This window comes from Monodelphis domestica, chromosome 7 (genome assembly GCF_027887165.1).
Source record: "Monodelphis domestica isolate mMonDom1 chromosome 7, mMonDom1.pri, whole genome shotgun sequence".
NCBI lineage: Eukaryota > Metazoa > Chordata > Mammalia > Didelphimorphia > Didelphidae > Monodelphis > Monodelphis domestica.
Window position 1 is genome coordinate 94,214,488 of NC_077233.1, and position 15,933 is coordinate 94,230,420.

At 38.5% G+C, this 15,933-nt stretch overlaps 1 protein-coding gene across 8 annotated transcripts in view; it reads left to right on the forward strand.

Annotated features, from left to right (window-relative positions):
- ACKR2 (atypical chemokine receptor 2) overlaps positions 1-15,933 on the forward strand; it is a 58,060-nt gene that overhangs the window by 5,060 nt on the left and 37,067 nt on the right. Inside the window, exon 3 of one of the 8 annotated variants that reach the window (XR_008913482.1) lies at positions 221-6,236. The exons of the other annotated variants lie outside the window; for them this stretch is intronic. The gene's annotated coding sequence lies outside the window, so the exon portion shown is untranslated. Of the gene's footprint in view, positions 1-220; positions 6,237-15,933 lie in introns of those variants that run through there. 8 annotated transcript variants of the gene reach the window in all.

Sequence of the window (15,933 nt, forward strand, 5' to 3'; positions counted from 1 at the left end):
ACAAGGGCACAGAGCAGCAGCTTAGGGGCCAGTTCCCTTATAGAAATCCATTCCTTGGTTAGCCTGGCCATACTGGTAAAAGCTTAGACAGGTGCAACTAATTTGCAAGAGGGACTACTCTGAAAATGCCTTCTCACACACCCAGACACACAGAGCAAGTGAGCTTCAGCCTGGATATAATTTCAAACACTCATTATTTAAAGTGATTTCCTTGTCACAGGGGGAACTACAAAGCACGGACCACGAGGAGTGAAGAATGCAACAGGCTAAATTGTCTAGAACACTCACTTCTCCGTCAATTACATGAAACATACCATCCTTTATCAGATCAGTGATCAACCCAGCCCAGTATTTTGTCTAAGAGCAACACCAAAGGCTGTTGTGAGAAAACATGGCTATTGGCTGAAGCAACTTCAAGAGGATCGGCCCATGTCCATCCTTGAACCTCGAAGCCACCTTATCATCACATTCCAATGTTTGCTACCCACTCCCAAGGATTACTCAAGCTTTCCTAAAATGACCTCTATCTTTGAAAGGATACTTTTTAGTCCTAGTATTTCAAGATGATGAAAAATGACACCTTTTCCTTTAGTAATTCTTCCCACAATTTTATAGATTTGACCATATCCACACTTAAGCCTTTTTTTTGTGGGAGCAGCTGGGTAGCTCAGCAGATTGAGAGCCAGGCCTAGAGATGGGAGGTCCTAAGTTCAAATCTGGCCTCAGATACTTCCCAGCTGTGTGACCCTGGGCAAGTCATTTAATTCCCATTGCCTAGCCCTTACCACTCTTATGCCTTGGAGCCAAGTCACAGTATTGACTCCAAGACGGAAGGTAAGGGTTAAAAAAAAAAAGACTTTTTTGACTAGGAGACCCAAATTTGGTTTGCATTTTTTTGTCTGTCCTCAAAAACTCCCATCATTGATTGCTTCATTCTTGCTGCCCTCTTGCTGACCGATCGATCTCTGGCTTTGTCCTTCCTAAGCAAAGCAAATCGTGTAACAAAGTTCCATATACAGGCAAGACATGATTTGAATATTTTTCATTTTGTTTTCAATTCCTTCCTATGAAGTTTGCTTCTACTTTTTTGATTTTTCATGCCACAGCAACATTGTCCTTAAGAAAGAGGTAATGATTTTCAGGTTGGTCTTAGATGTTATATAGCTTATTCTACATCACTTTACAATGCACAGCCACCAACTCATTACTTCTAATACAAATTTCCACACCTTCTCCTTTTTTTTTTTCTAAACCCTTATCTTAGGTCTTAGCATCAATACTGTGAATTGGTTTCAAGATGGAAGAGTGGTGAGGTCTAGGCAATGGGGGTCAAGTGACTCACTCAGCTAGGAAGGATCTGTGGTCAGATTTGAACCTAAAACCTTTCATGTCTAGGCCTGGCTCTCAATCCACCGAGTCACCTAACTGTCCCATTTCCATATCACCTTGTGGATTACAGAGCACTTTTTCTCAAGATACTCCCCTGAAAAAGATAGTACAAGAATTATTATCCCCATATTAAAGGTGGTAAAACAGACTTTGAAAGAGGTTAAGTGAGTGGCTTATATAGCTGATCCCCAATAGTGGGGTCTAGTCTATGAGTAGTTGCTGCTGTACTTCCAAGCTGGGCAAGATAGAATGATGTCATCTAGAATGAGAGATAGATAAGATAGATAGATAGATATAGACAGATGGATAGAAAGATGGAGAAGAAAGAAAGAGAGGGAAAAAAGAAAATAATAAGAAGAAAATGGAAGGAAAGAAGGAAGGAAAGAACAAAGGAAGAAAATGAAGAGAAGTAGGAAGGAAGGGAGTTAATTAGTACTCTCTTCTTGCACATTGTATGTAAGTGATGAATAAGTAGCTGTTAAATTAATGCATTGCTCTAAATGTTGTGGAGGGAAATTTTGTGAGGATGTATGTGTAACTGCCTGGGATTGATTTGTAGAGAATTCTGGGAAGAAAGTGACAGATGAGAGAGAGGATGGGGGTCAAGAGGAGCAGATGTATTCCCCCACTTGAAAGAAAGATATGGGATGGAATTGGAACCTCCTGCTTGTTTCCGACACAGCATTTTAGACTGAAAGGTCATGAGAACCAAGCATTCCAGAGGTACTTGTGTGACCTCAATGATGCAGATTATGTTTAGTTTGGATGAGATGGCTCCCCCTCAAAGTCATCCTTGAAAGTCTGAGCCAAGAGGAAAGGCACCAATTAATTGTCTTCCTCTCTGGTATCTAAGCAGCAAATCCGTTTCTGCTTCCTGCCATCAGAAAACACTGGCTGTTCAATTTTGCTTTCTTCTTTTTTTTTTTAACTTAAAAAAATGTTTTTCCAGTTACATATAGACAATTTTAAAAAATTAATTAAGAATATTTTTCCCATGGTCCCATGATTCAAGTTCTTTCCCTCCCTTCTTCTCTCCCTGCTTCTGTAGCCAACTAGCAATTCCACTGAGTTTTAAATGTATCATTGATCAAAACTTATTTTCATATTATTAATATTTGTACCAGAGTGATCATTTAGAGTTTACATCCCCAATTCCATCCACATCAACCCATGTGATCAAGCAGTTGTTTTTCTTCTGTGTTTCTACTCCCACAGTTTTTCCTCTGGATGTGGATAGCATTCTTTCTACTAAGTTCCTCTGAATTGTCCTGGATCATTGCATTGCTGCTAGTAGAGAAGTCCATTAGGTTCAATTGTGCCACAGTGTATTTGTCTCTATGTATAGTGTTCTCCTTTTGTTCTGCCTCAGTTCCTGGAGGTTGTTCTAGTTCACATGGAATTCCTCCAGTTTATTATTCCTTTGAGCACAATAGTATTCCATCATCAACAGATACCACAATTTGTTCAGCCATTCCCCAATCGAAGGGTTTATTGATTTAGCTCCTTATAAATTTGAGTAAGTAGACCTTTGTCAGGGGTTTTTGTTATGAAGATTTTCCCCCCAATTTGTTGCTTCCCTTCTAATGTTGGTTGCATTGGTTTTGTTTGCACAAATCCTTTTTAATTTAATGTAATCAAAATTATTCATTTTACATTTTATAATAATCTCTATCTCTTGCTGGGTCTTAAATTCTTTCCTTTCCCCTATACCTGACAGGTATACTAGTCCATGTTCACCTAATTTACTTATAGTTTCCTTTATATTCAAGTCATTCACCCATTCTGAGTTTATTTTGGTGTAGGATGTGAGATGTTGATCTAAATCTAATCTCTCCCATACCATTTTCCAATTTTCCCAGCAGTTTTTGTCAAACAGTGGGTTCTTGTCCCAAAAGCTGGGTTCTTTGGGTTTATAGTATACTATCTTGCCAAAGACATTTACTCCAAATCTATTCCATTGATCCTCCCTTCTGTCTCTTAGCCATTTAGGGATTAAATTTATAATTGGACTAAATAAAGAGAATGTGGTTGCTGATTAATTTAATCATTAATTAATTAATTAAAAATTAATACAGCTCAAGTCAAAATGACTTTTTAGCAGCTTTATTTACAAAAAGAGAGAAAGTGAAAGTAGAGAAATGTAAAAGGAGGGTAGAGAAGATATCTGCCTTAACACACTAAGTATTTGCTCCAGCACCTGGCTCCACTCTGGCAGGGCTTGTTAATCCCAGCCAGAGGGTCTAGTGATGAATTAATCAAGGGTTTTACCCACATGGCCTCCTCTAAAAGGGAGGCCTCTCCAGTGCTAATCTCTCCAGAAGCCAGGTAAGCCTTTTTCACTCACCCAATCCAAAGTCCAAAGGGAGAAGATCCAAGTGCAGTCTTATCAGAAGCAGGTCAAGTCACCAGCCCTAGGTCCTTCACACTGAAGATTCAGGCTGAAGACCATAGACCAAAAACCTTCTGACAGGAAGTTTAGGCCATTTTAATGGATCTTTCTTTACATCACTTCCTGTCCCTTCCTCCACTTTACAGGGACCAATTGCAGTCTTTAAATTTGCTTAACACTGCCTAAGGGGCAATAAATCTTTTCTGGAGGTGTTACTCACTTTAGTCAGTGATTTGTGAACCTCCCCTACTTAGTGTTAAGTAGCAGTGTTTACACTTTTGGTTGATTAAATTTAAAAGTAGGCAAGGGGAGAGTCAATCCCATCTTCACAAATCTCCCTGTGATCCTTTGGGAGACCAGTCTCCCCAATGGATCATTTAAACGTAACTCTCTTATACTTCTAAAAATCTTCTTACTAAAGGTGCATACAATATTGTACTTTCTAAGAGGAAACTACAATAGTTAGAGATAAGAGGGAACTAGAAGAGAGAGAGAAAGAAAGAGAAAAACCAATGTTTTCTAGGAGCATTGACAAAAAATCAATTAGAGGGTAGTCCCCTTTGGCATAAGAGTTTACATTCAGAATAACTGCGTTCAACCTCCTTCAGTTAAATCAATTGCATCCCAAAATTCATTCTGGATCTTCTGATGCAATGGAGATTTCTTTATGGCACTTTCTCCAAACAGTTCACTTTCTTGATTCAAGGAGTTAACAAGCTTCTTTTCATGAAATTTTTTTCTCAGAAAAATTTAAATCTTGGATTTTATGAAAATTATATAATCCCCCCCCCCCAAGGAGGGTGTTGACCAACACCCAAATCAACTTGGGATACATGGTTGAGTTATGGGGTATATAAATTATGTCAAAAGAAAACCAAAATCATAAAAAAGAAATACAAATAGAAGAAAAAATTAAACTTTTGAAGAAAAGAAAAAATTCAGAATCAGAATCAAAATATCAAAATTTATGTATATAAAAATTTCTGAGTAAACAAGACTAAATTCATAATAGGTTCTTAAATAAGGGTTCAATTAAAGTAATTTTTGTCCCACAAATCTGTAGGACAAATGCAGTAATATTGCACTTACCAATTGGCAGGCAGGACTACAGGAAGTTGCCATACTACAAAAGAGAAAAAAAAGACTAGATTTTCTGAGTAAAAGGGAAGTATGTTTCCCTGGCCTGTTTTTACCTTCACTCTCAGGGATAGAGGAGCCAAGATGGTAGCCATTCTTTTTTTTTTTCATTTTGAACCAACTTTCTGTACTGTTTCTGTACTATTGTGTTGATGTAGAGCTGAGATTCAAAAGATCTTGGCTTTAAAGGCAGCATGATGGAATGTTAAAAACAGAGGAAAACTTTCACCCAAAAGGTTGTTTTTGTTGTTGACTGACCATATCATTCTTTTTTTTTTTAAATATATTTTATTTGATCATTTCCAAGCATTATTCGTTAAAGATCATTTTCTTTTCCTCCCCCCCACCCCCCATAGCCGACGCGTAAGTCCACTGGGCATTAGATGTTTTCTTGATTTGAACCCATTGCTTTGTTGATAGTATTTGCACTAGAGTGTTCATTTAGAGTCTGTCCTCTGTCATGTCCCCTCAACCTCTGTATTCAGGCAGTTGCTTTTTCTCGGTGTTTCCACTCCCATAGTTTATCCTTTGCTTATGAATGGTGTTTTTTTTCTCCTGGATCCCTGCAAGTTGTTCAATACACCGCCACTAATGGAGAAGTCCATTACGTTCGATTATACCACAGTGTATCAGTCTCTGTGTACAATGTTCTCCTGGTTCTGCTCCTCTCACTCTGCATCACTTCCTGGAGGTTGTTCCAGTCTCCATGGAACTTCTCCACTTTATTATTCCTTTTAGCACAATAGTACTATCTTTTAAGAGTACCTTGGCAACAAAAGCTTCTGTGGCTCAGGCAGTAGGAAATGCTTCCAGTCATTTGGCCGGTTGATCCACTATGACTAGACAAAATTTGTAATGTTCATCCTATTGCTTTGATGACCACTGCTTTAAAGTACAGTTTAAGATCTGATACTACTAGGCCCCCATCCTTCATATTTTTTTCATTAGTTCCCTTGATATTCTTGATCTTTTGTTATATTGTTTTTCTAATTCAATAAAAAAACGTTTCTTGGTAGTTTAATAGGTATGGCACGGAATAAATAAATCCATTTGGGTAGGATTGTCATTTTTATTACATTAGCTTGCCCTACCTTTGAGCAATTCATGTTTTTCCAATTATTTAGATCTAGTTTTAATGGTGTGGAAAATGTTTTGTAGTTGTGTTCATATAATTCCTGTGTTTGTCTTGGTAAATAGATTCCTAAATACATGTAGATAACTTTTGACAATTGTTTTCTGACATTTTATCATTCAGATCCTCTCCTTTCCTCCCTTCCTCCCATCCTGATGTGGTAAATAATAAATAATCAGATATAGCTTATAACAATGCTTTCATGTGATACATATTTCCATATTCCTTATGCCATGAAAGAAGACATCACACATACAAAAAAACTTGTGAAAGAAATAAAGCAAAAAATGACAAGCTTTAATCTGCATTCAGATTCCAACATTTTTGGTCGATAACGTTTTCATCATGAATCCCTCGTGGTTATCTTGGAACTTTGATTTGCTGATGATAGTTTAATCCTTCACAGTTGATCATTGTTTAATATTTCTGTTACCATATACATTGTTGTACTGGTTTTGCTCACCTCACTTTGCATAAATTCATATAAGTCTTTCCAGGATTTTCTGAACTCATTCTGTTCATTATTTCCTATGGCACAATAGTATTCCATTATAACCATATTCCACAACTTGTTCAGTCATTTCCCAATAGATGGACAAACTATCAGTTTCCAAATCTTTGCCAGTACAAAAAGAACTGCCAAAAATATTTTGGTACAAGTAGGTCCTTTTCCCTGTGTAAAGGGAACCCCCTTCTCCTGGGATCTTTCAACCTGTGTCCCTGCACTGTGTAACTGGGTTTCAGGTGAATGCTCCAAAGAGAGGTCACAGGTGAAGAGTCCTAGGGACATGACCTGGAACTAAAGGTATGATTCGGGCCAAAAGAAAGAAATAAAAGGGGTGCCAGAAAATCTTCTCACTCTATTCACTTGGATGATGGCAGTGGAGCACCATGGCTGAGATAGATAGCCATGTGGAGGCATACGTGGTCAGAATTAGATTAGAAATAGGCTTTAAGCTCTATCTGCCTTCTTCATTCAAGTAATATTAATAAACTCTGTGGAAACTAAGAACCTGAAGTTTTTTATTTAACTTTCACATCCCCTTACTCTGATCTCTTTGGAATACAGAATGAGTAGTGGCATTGCTGGATCAAAAGGTATGCGGTTTTATGGCCCTTTAAGTATGGTTCTCCAGAATATTAAGTATTGTTCTCCAGAATAATGGTTGTGTCAGTTCAAAGTTCCACCAACAATATGTTATTAGTATCCCAATTTCCTCACAACCCTTCCAATATTTATCATTTTCCTTTTTGGTCATGTTGGCTAATCTAGTAGGTGTGAGGTAGTATCGCAGAGTTGTTTTACTTTGCATTTCTTTAATCAATAGCAATTTGGAACATTTACTTGTACTACTATAGACAGTTTTAATTTCTTCCTCTGAGAATTACCTGTTCATATCCTTTGACCATTTATCAATTGGAGGATGCTTTGTGTTCTCATAAATTTGACTCAGTTCTCTATGTATTTGAGAAATGAGGCCTTTATTAGGGACCTTTGCTATAAAGAATTTCCCCCCAATTTCTTCTGTGTTGATTACTTCCTGAGTGTTCTGTTCACACATCCCTCTCTTTCTGTTCCAATTCACCCTCTAATACCTAGAACTAATATAGCTGCAAGGTGGCACAATGACTAGAAATCTGGACTTGGAATCAGGAAAACCTAAGTCCAAATCCTTATTAGTTGTTTGACCTTGTCCAAGTCACTTATCTCTCTCAGCCTAAGTTTTTTTCAGTGGTAAAATGGAAAGTAATAATAGCACCTATCTCCCAAATTTGCTGTAAGAAACAAATGAAATAGCATATAAAACACTTTGAAAGTGTAAAGTACCATGTATATACCAGCTATGTAACATGCTAGTCCTGGTTATAGGATTATAGCAACTGATGCATCTAGCATTTTGAAAGGGATGGAGCCTTGATCCGGGATATGGCCTTCTAACCAATGGGCTGATCAACGGGGCATTCGCCAACCTGGCTTCTCCCGTTCCCCTCCTAACAAACAGGACAAAAAAAAAAGAGGAAGTAATCAGTCTCAAAAGGTCATTACCAGCTCTAACTACATTCTATAGTGATGAAGACCCAGAATTCAAATCCAGGGCTTTTAACCCCAAATCTGGCCATAGCTTATCTCCTCAATCTTTGTTCCTCATACAGTGGTCCAGGCCCGTGGCTTCTCAAATTGTCCTCAGTGGGGTGAGATTGGTTTCCCTCCCTGGAAACTAAGAATTTTCCCCATCGTTTTGCACAAACATCTGGCACATCTTTTAACTCACTGGGTCTCTTTAGTGTCAAGCAACCTGACACTGACCTAGGTGACCCAGCCAACCACATGCCTATTGGGATCAGAGAAAAACACTGAAAGGAATGTGAATTCTTGGAATTGGGGCTGAGTGGGGCCAGGGTTGGAACTGGAGTGAGCAGGGCATTGAGGCAGAAGCTAAGCAGCTAGTACACTGATGTGCCTACATCCTCCTCTCTGCTGGGGAGCTAACAGAGTTCAAGGCTGGTGAAGGGTAGGAATACAGTCTCTCTGTATCCCTGGCTAGTCTCCTGCCTCAGGGGATTCCTCATTCTGGGAGCAAAGGAAAAAGGGACAGCTAAGCAGATTCTTAGGGTGTTGGTTGACCAGGTGGCTTGCTCCATTCCAAGGTGAGGAAAAATCTGACAAAAGATCCTGAATCCACACCAAAGGTCTGCGGACAAAGAGCCTGGATTCTAAGCTCTCTGTGGTTCCTGTTCTGTTGCAGGAAGGCAAATGATCTGGGAGAAATGTGGAGGCCCATTTTTCTTTGTACTGGGCAGAAGGAGAAATGAGGAAGGTGGTAGTTTATCCATAGAACTATGTCTGCCATAGACAAGTCTGCCTAAAGGAAACATAATGGTCGCAGCACTTCTTAATACAAAAGAGATATGGAAAAAGCATTGCAAAATTAGAGTTACATATGGTTTTTCTTCTTATTCAGCAGATCAATATACTTCTGGAAATTTTATCAATTGGTTTTCTTTGTTATTCAGTCAATTCAGTCCTCTCTCACTCTTTGTAACCTCACCTGGGGTCTTCTTGGCAACAATAACAGCGTGATTTGTCATATCCTTCTCCAGTTCATTTTCCAGTTGAGGAAACCGAGTCAAACAGAGTTAAGTGATTTTCCCAGGGTCACACAGCTAATAAATGTCTGAAGCCAGATTTGAATTCAGAAAGAGGAGTCTTCCTGACTCTAGCCTGGCATTCTGTCCACTGAGCCACCTGTTGATTTTCTACAGCTGATATAATTGCAGAAGTTCAGGGGTCAGATGAACAGAAAAAAAAAGGTGCTACAGTCTTAAACAAAGTGCAAAGGGCTTATACTTGGTTTTTCTTTATGAAGTATAAAGAAGTTGTCCAAACATAATTGGTAGAATTTGAGAGCAGTTGACCATTGGCTAGCTAGTAGACCATAGGCCACCATTGGCTAGCTGACCACCATATCTTTGGTGGCCCTTTAAAAAATGGAAAATACAAAATATAAATTGCCTAGACTAACAGAAGAAGAAATAGTTTTCTTAAATAATCCCATATCAGAAAAAGAAATCCAAGAGGCCATCAAAGAACTTCCTAAGAAAAAATCCCCAGGGCCTGAAGGATTCACCAGTGAATTCTATCAAACATTCAAAGAACAGCTAACTCCAATACTATACAAACTATTTGACATAATAAGCAAAGAGGGAGTTCTACCAAACTCCTTTTATGACACAAACAAGGTACTGATTCCAAAACCAGGCAGGTCAAAAACAGAAAGAAAACTATAGACCAATGTCCCTAATGAATATAGATGCAAAAATCTTAAATAGGATACTATCAAAAGACTCCAGCAAGTGATCAGAAGGGTCATCCACCATGATCAAGTAGGATTTATACCAGGGATGCAGGGCTGGTTCAACATTAGGAAAACCATCCACATAATCGACCAGATCAACAAGCAAACCAACAAGAACCACATGATTATCTCAATAGATGCAGAAAAAGCCTTTGATAAAATACAACACCCATTCCTACTAAAACACTAGAAAGCATAGGAATAGAAGGGTCATTCCTAAAAATAATAAACAGTATATATCTAAAGCCATCAACTAATATCATCTGCAATGGGGATAAACTAAATCCATTCCCATTAAGGTCAGGAGTGAAACAAGGATGCCCATTATCACCTCTATTATTTGACATTGTATTAGAAACACTAGCAGAAGCAATTAGAGAAGAAAAAGAAATTGAAGGCATCAAAATAGGCAAGGAGGAGACCAAATTATTGCTCTTTGCAGATGACATGATGGTCTACTTAAAGAATCCTAGAGATTCAACCAAAAAGCTAAGCGAAATAATCAACAACTTTAGCAAAGTTGCAGGATACAAAATAAACCCACATAAGTCATCAGCATTTCTATATAATTCCAACACATCTCAGCAGCAAGAACTAGAAAGAGAAATCCCATTCAAAATTACCTTAGACAAAATAAAATACTTAGGAATCTATCTCCCGAGACAAACACAGGATCTATATGAACACAACTACAAAACACTTTCCACACAACTAAAACTAGACTTGAGCAATTGGAAGAACATTAACTGCTCATGGGTAGGACGAGCCAATATAATAAAAATGACCATCCTACCCAAACTCATCTATCTATTTAGTGCCATACCCATGGAACTTCCAAAAAAATTTTTTTACTGATTTAGAAAAAAAACATAACAAAGTTCATTTGGAAGAACAAAAGATCAAGGATATCCAGGGAAATAATGAAAAAAAAATACAAAGGAAGGGGGTCTTGCAGTCCCAGATCTCAGACTATATTATAAAGCAGCGGACATCAAAACAATTTGGTACTGGCTAAGAGACAGAAAGGAGGATCAGTGAAATAGACTGGGGGCAAGCAACCTCAGTAAGACAGTATATGACAAACCCAAAGATCCCAGCTTTTGGGACAAAAATCCACTCTTTCATAAAAACTGCTGGGAAAATTGGAGGACAGTGTGGGAAAGATTAGGTTTAGATCAACACCTCACACCCTACACCAAGATAAATTCAAAATGGGTGAATGACTTGAACATAAAGAAGGAAACTATAAGAAAATTAGGCGAACACAGAATAGCATACATGTCAGACCTTGGGAAGGGAAAGACTTCAAAACCAAGCAAGAATTAGAAAGAGTTACAAAATGCAAAATAAATAATCTGGATTACATCAAATTAAAAAGTTTTTCTACAAACAAAACCAATGTAACCAAAATCAGAAGGGTAGCAACAAATTGGGAAACAATCTTCATAAAAACCTCTGACAAAGGTTTAATTACTCAAATCTATAAAGAACTAAATCAATTGTACAAAAAATCAAGCCATTCTCCAATTGATAAATGGGCAAGGGACATGAACAGGCAGTTCTCAGCCAGAGAAATCAAAACTATTAATAAGCACATGAAAAAGTGCTCTATATCTCTTATAATCAGAGAGATGCAAATCAAAACAACTCGGGTATCACCTCACACCTAGCACATTGGCTAACATGACAGCAAAGGAAAGTAATGAATGCTGGAGGTGATGTGGCAAAGTAGGGACATTAATTCATTGCTGGTGGAGTTGTGAATTGATCCAACCATTCTGGAGGGCAATTTGGAACTATGCCCAAAGGGTGATAAAAGACTGCCCTTTGATCCAGCTATTGCACTGCTGGGTTTGTACCCCAAAGGGATAATAAGGAAAAAGACTTGTACAAGAATATTCATAGCTGCACTCTTTGTGGTGGCCAAAAATTGGAAAATGAGGGGATGCCCTTCAATTGGGGAATTGCTGAACAAATTGTAGTATATGCTGATGATGGAATACTATTGTGCTAAAAGGAATAATAAAGTAGAGGAATTCCATGGAGACTGGAACAACCTCCAGGAAGTGATGCAGAGCGAAAGGAGCAGAACCAGGAAAACATTATACACAGAGACTGATACAGTGTGGTACAATCGAAGGTGATGGACTTCTCCATTAGTATCAGTGCAATTTCCCTGAACAATCTGCAGGGATCTAAAAAATACTATCCACAAGCAGAGAATAAACTGTGGGAGTAAATACACCGATGAAAAAAGCAACTGCTTGACTACAGAGGTGGAGGGGATATGACTGAGGAGAGACTCTAAATGAACACTATAATGCAAATTCCAACAACAGGGAAATGGGTTCGGGTCAAGAACACATGTGATAACCAGTGGAATCGTGTGTCGGCTATGGGAGAGGGAAAGGTGGTGGGAGGGGGGGAGGGGAGGAAAAGAGAATGATCTTTGTTTCCAGTGAATAATGTTTGGAAATGACCAAATAAAATAATGTTTAAAATTTAAAAAAAAAGGAAAATACTCTCTATGGGGCCAATGGGCAGTTGAGACCAGCAATAACTCTGAAGATTGTCACTTTTGGCAACAGAGCAGACAGAGAACCATGGAAGAAGAACTTAGCTTTTGAGAAGGAATCATTCCTTGCCTCTGAGATTTCTTTCTTCTTCCCTTAACCATCATCAACTATTTGCCTAAGAGATAGATAAGATAACAGCGAGCAGATACAGACCCTCAAGGCAGGAGATAGCTCCAAGGTTTTTGGTCTCTGAAATTAAAGAAGAGAGTCCTTTCTGACTGTTGGAATTAGACCTTTAGTAGAGGAACTAGCCCAGGCCTACCAAGTAGAGATCCTAGATCCAAGGGGAGCAATATGGGGACACCATGAGATATAGGGCACTGTGTTATCAAAGATGTGAGTTGCCTAAGCTATAGTATGTTCCCTAAGGGTGTCAAGCATATTTTATGTATGTGGCCCTTCTTCTGGCTCAGTGGATTGAGAGTCAGGCCCAGGGACAAGAGGTCCTGGGTTCAAATCCGACCTCAGATGCTTCCTAGCTAAGTGACCCTGGGCAAGTCACATAATCCCTATTGCCTATTGTTTGGAATTGGAATCAATACACATTTTTTATTTTTTTATTATCTTATATATTATCATATAACATATATGATAATATAATTTTATTTTGGGGGGGTTTTATTGTCATGCAAAACACATTCCCATATTGGTCATTGCTGTAAGAGCAAACTCAGACATATCCAAAACCCCAAAATAAAACCAAAAATAATTTGATGTGAACAATGACTCCAACAGTTCTTTCTCTGGAGGTGGATAGATAGCATTCCCCATCATCATCCCCGTCTGTCAGGATTGTCCCAGATTGTTGCATTGCTGAGAGGAGCCAAGTTTTCATTAGATAATCATTGTCCAATATTGTTGTTACTGTGTGCAATGTTTTCTTGGTTCTGCTTATTTTGCTCTGCATCAGTTTCTGCAGATCTTTCCAGCTTTTTCTGAAATCATCTTACTTGTCATTTCTTATAGCACACAGTATTGATTTTAGATATTTATTTATTCATTCCTTCATTCATTCATTCACAGTGTTGATTTTAAATACAAAATAGTTACAAGCAGATGGTATCATTTTACTTTGAAATCAAAATTTCATCCTGCTACCAATCGACACAATTTGGTCCTTCAAAGTATTCCTAAATTCCTTAAATTCTAGCCCTTCTAGTGGCAAAGATAAACATACCAGCGGAAAATAGTAAGTTATATTTTATTGGAGGAGTGCAGACCCACAGAGTACCTTAAACCTGGAATTAGTCTAGTCATTCCCTGAGGGAACACAGTCCTTGAATTTGATTTGGGGTTTAGCTGGGAATGCTACATAAGCAACATAGGAAGCCTCCTAAACAATGTGATATAAGAAGCATTTTCTGTCCCAAATATCCTCCTTCCTCTCTGCCATTGGCCTCTGATGACCTATGACTATGGATTCCTTTTTCCTTTCCCATCATAAGAGTAATTTGCTTGGGTCAGACCAGGGGGAAAAAAGGTGGTTCCTATTTGGCAATACAAGAGCAAACAGGAAAGAGTCCAGGACCAAGAGTTTGAGAACCAGGATGTTACTCAACTAAACAACCAGGTGACCTTGGGCAAGTCATTTCCTCCCTTTGCCCTCAGTTTCCTTCTCACCCTTAAAAGGCACAGGGACAATTGAACAATTTCTAAGAATGCTTTTAACTTTAATATTCTAGGGTACCTGTGTAATCTGGTGGGGGGTAGAAGGCAGAAAGTGATATCCTGTGACCCTTTCCCATTAATATAGATCAGTTTGTCAAATAGCTAGTTGTCACTTTGGGGAGCTACAGGCATCCCCAAGAGGGTTGAGATGCCGAATAAAGGAGAGGCTGGAATGGGGAGGAGGAGAGGTTTGGAGAAAAAAATAGGAGAGACAAAACATTTTTATTTATTTATTTTAAGTTTAATAACAAGTTTCCACATGAGTTTTCTGAAGTTATATGTTCCATATTGTCTCACTCCCTTCTTTCCTTCCCCCTCCCGGAGCTGGCAAGCAACTCAATCTGGGTTATACATGAATTATCACGCAAAACTTTTTCCATATTGTTCATGTTTGTAAGTGACTAATCTTATAAGACCAATAAACAAGTGATAAGTCATGTGTTTTCACCTGCATTTTTACTCCCACAGTTCTTTCTCTGGAGGTGGATAGCATTCTCGTCATAAGTCCCTCAGAATGAGACAAGACTTTTTTTTTTAAACCCTGACCTTCCATCTTAGAATCAATACTATGTATTGGTTCTAAGGCAGAAGAGTAGTAAATGGGCTAGGCAATGGGTCAGATTTGAACCTAGGACCACCCATCTCTAGGCCTGGCTCTCAATCCACTAAGCCACCGAGCTGCCCCCAAGACAAAACATTTTGATCAAAAATTTCAACAAAAAATATTCTAGCTGGGAGGGACCTCAGAACAAAGAGCATAGAATGTCATAACTAGAAGGGATCTTGGAACATAGAATATGACATATGAGAGCTGGAAGGAATCTTAATGATCATTCAGTCCAACCTCTTTATTTTCACATGTATTATCACATAAAACATATTTCCTTATTGTTCATTTTAATAAGCAAATAATCTTATTAAACCCAAACCCCAAATCATATAGCCAAGTAAACAAGTGATAAATGGTCTGCTTTCAGAATCTCCTTATTTTCAACCTGAGGAAATTGAGACTAAGAGATAACAACATTATTATGCCCTATTGGGTGGGCAGTAGTCACAAGATAATGGGGCACCCAGAGCAGACCCTGAAGGTCCATGAAGTTAAGGTCTCTTCACAGTATGCTTTGAGCTTAAGCTAGATAGGCAGTTGGAAAAAACTCTTCATTGTGGTGAAATTCTTTTATTTTTTTTATTAAAATTAAAAATTTTTTTTAAATATTTTCCCATGATTCCATTCTTCATTCTCTCACCCTCCCCTTTTCCTTTCTCTTGGTAGTGAAAGTCTTGACTTTTTGCCTCTCACATGATGAGAAAAGAGGTTTGGGGAGACAGGCACTAAACAGCTGTGCGAGGTAATATACAGATGGGGGTAAAATACAGTGTGTGGATGAAGAAGGTATGCATGAGAGGTTAGCATGATGGAATGATCAATAGATTCTGTTAAGATTAAAATTCTCTGGAGACTCTGTCTGAATTTATATGTATTTACTAAATAATTTTAAAATGTGGGTCAGAAAAAGAAAAGGCACCAACCACATATGGCTGGCTGTTCCTTTCACAAACCTCCTCCTTAGCCAGAACTTGCCTGTGTGCCTGGCACTCTCCTAATGTGTAATTAGAATCTGTTACCCTAAAAACTATGATCCCCAGCAAAACCATGATTCCCAGAACCCTACTCACTTCTTGTCCTTACATGCTGTTGGGTGTGGCCCCGCCTCTTGCTCTTTTTCCTTCCTGTCACAGCTTTGGTGGAGCGGGGATTTTCAGCAGGTAGAAAAACTAAGT